We start from the raw sequence: 3,312 nt of genomic DNA, 5'->3' as shown, positions 1-3,312 counted from the left end.
AAGTAGAACAGCCTGAATAAATGCATTATTTATTAATTTATACTGCATCTGTGTCTGTCTTTCAGATTGAAAATAGTCAAATCTAATACAAGTAATAAAGAAATCCCTATGAAGTGTCTCACAGAGAACAATGGATAAATCAGCGTTTGGCATTTATAAATAAGCATGAAGATAATCCTCACAAAATAAGCATTTCCTTATGTTTTTGTGATCTTGGATGTTGATGGCTTTCAAAGTGATTTTGGCCCATTATTAATCTGATGATATTGTTCCCAATTGAATTTCTTCTTCTATGTCCTCTTAACTCTCACTAGAAATCCTGTTTGTTCACCCACAAATAAACAATTAAGGTTTACGTTCTTTTCTTTTCTCTCTCTCTCTTTTGTCTTTTTGCATCTCTTTTACAGTGGAACCGTATATCGACTAAAATAATATTTGGAAAGGGGAGAAACAGCAAAAAAATATTTCATGAGCTATACCAAAAATATACTGTCATTCTATCTCTAGGTACCTGCTATAAAGGATGAAGTAGAAAAGCAAAAATAAATGTTATATTAGGAGGCAAAATCAAGAGACATTAGAAGTCCATTGTAGCTCATTTTAAAAAATAGTTTAGAGCAGGGATCTTTTCAGGGGACCCATGAATGACTTGTGATGGGGAAAGAAGAAAAAGGGTGAATTTTTAAACACTTTAAAACTCAGAGCAAAATTTTGGCTATATCTGATTGTGTGCCCTTTTTTTGGAGGGGGAGAAGTTCCATATCTTTAATCACATATTGATAGGAATCTGTGACCACAAAACAATGAAGAACCACTAATTGGGATTTATTAGAGTTATAATAGATAGACATGTGTTCTTTTGACTCACATAGGAAATTAAATTTAAAGGCATTTCTTTTTATTTCTTTCTTTTACTCAAATTCTTTTTATGCTGAATTGAATTTTTTCTGAGTTATTTTACTAAAACTTACAGAAATAAACAATTTAGAAAATGTTTTGGGGCTGGGTGAGGTGGCTCATGTCTTTAAATTTCAGCACTTTGAAGAGGTCAAGATGAGAGGAAGACTTGACGTGAGGCGTTCAAGACTAAAGTCAGTTATGATTGTGCTTCTGCACTCCATCCTGGGCAACAGAAAAAAAAGAAAGAAAGGAGAGAGAGAGAGAGAATGTTCTGGGCTACGTGGACTCACAAATCAGCAGAAGGTTGCCATAAGTGATCAACATAGTATTTCTGAAGGGTGGTTAAAAAGACAGAAAATAGCAGCGAGTAGAAGCACCCTTTACCCTTGAGTCCATGCTGGACCTTATCAGCTGGCATTGTCATTCTGGATGCTTAGAAGCCCAACAGATTTGGCATAAAGAAGGTCAGCTGTCAAACATCATGGAGAAACCAGAGAATCCATGCATGATATTCAAATCCTCCACCTAAGTTGGCAAGGGAAAGAGGGCTCACAGCAGAGGGTGAGTCAACGACACTTATGAGTTGAATTCTCAGATGATCCAATGTCTAGTCCACATATCTTCTCTCAACAGCTGCTTTTATCGGCTACTTCAGAGAAATTTGTAAGTCACCTCATGAGTTCTGCCAAATATATGAAACCCTGGCAGAGGCAGTAAAAGGAATCAAGCTCCCCAGTTGGCATTTGGCTTAGAGATTAAGTTTGATGATCATCATATATTTTTTTGTCACATCTTTACTCTTTCCAAAATAAGAGTTACAGACTTATATATAAATCTTTAAAGACATTTTAACTTTTCAAAAAATATATGGGCCATCAGGTAAAGTATTTTACAGGTCCTTCCTGTGGAATTTATTATTTCTAAATTGCTTAATTTCTTTTCGGAAAATATTTTCAGATATTATAGATCCTGAACATCTTTTGTAGATTTATACTCACAACCTTCTTTCTTTGGCTCTCAGATAAACTTTGATAACTCTAGAATTAAAATCTTTTCAATATGACTCATGAGAAATAATGAAATCATAAGACAAATGTAAGTGTTTTAGGCTTTCTCAATACTCGGCAAATATAGAGTATTATGCACAGCCAGATTACCTTTGCAAAGTATTTTATATTTATAGAATGCATATGCTATGGAGAGTTAATGTGTTAGTTAAATTCACTACATTTTTCTTTTCCAACTCTATGTATAAAAACAAAACAAATCAAGGTCTCAATACCTGTGATATGAGAAACAGACTTTAGAATGATCTTTGGTCTCTAATATCTCAGATGAGAGACCTAAAGTAAATCACAAGACTAAATATTATACATAGGATTTGTAGAATTTTAGATGTAATAATGACTTCAGAAAGAACTGCTTTCAGCAAAATTACAGCTAAATAGTAGGAATAAATTCTAGTGTTCTATAGCACTGACTCTAGTTAACAATAATTTTGTATGTTTTTTTAAATAGCTAGAAGATTTTGACATTTCCAAAACAAAGAAATGATAAATGTTTGAGAATATGTTAATTACCCTGATTTGAATCATTTACACATTATATACATGAATCAAAATATCACACTGAACCTTATAAATATGTACAAATCTTATGTCAATTAAAAACTATAACAAAACTAGCTTGAGGTTAAGTGCATATCTGACTAAAATATTTCATGTTGTTTCTATGTGATTCTAAGCCCAAATGACTTCTTCAGCAGTTTAAAAAACCATTCAGTTGTGACTTCTCTTTCAATTTTACAGTAAAGATTCTGCATTCAAACTAACTAGTAATAATGATAGAAAAACACTAGTCTTGTTCATGTGAGGATAAAAAGTGAAAATGATATCCAGAAGCATCATCTTTCTATTATAGAAGAAATCATTTTTATCAAAGAGAACACAAATTGTAGGGGCCTGCATAACAATGTTAAATCCAGTTGTCATGTTAGCTGTATATACGTCTTCAAGCATAAGCAAATGAATTTCTCAATATTTTATCTGAAGTTGCTTTTAGGTTATTACATTTAAGGGAAAAATACTCTTACAAGTAAGGTATTTAAGATTTTTTAAATGGAAATGCAGTAGAAATGTAATTGATTTTTTAAAATAGAGTTTTTTAGGTTATTACATTTGAGGCAAAATACTCTTGCAAGTAAGGTATTAAGATTTCTGAATACAAAAGGAGTAGAAACTTAAAATTTTTTAAAAGTAGAGTGCACAATCGACAAAAAGAAAGATATGAAATTATTTTATTGGTTCAACTGAACTGAACAAAATTGGAAGAGACACAATTCACTTAGTTATAGGATTCCATAATATAAACTTGAGTATAATCATGAATTTAGGATTACAAATTACCTTTTGC

Source organism: Carlito syrichta, unplaced genomic scaffold (genome assembly GCF_000164805.1).
Source record: "Carlito syrichta isolate Samal-C Ts95f unplaced genomic scaffold, Tarsius_syrichta-2.0.1 Scaffold308192, whole genome shotgun sequence".
Lineage (NCBI taxonomy): Eukaryota > Metazoa > Chordata > Mammalia > Primates > Tarsiidae > Carlito > Carlito syrichta.
The sequence above is the reverse complement of the archived record's forward strand: the minus strand, read 5'-3'. Positions refer to the sequence as shown.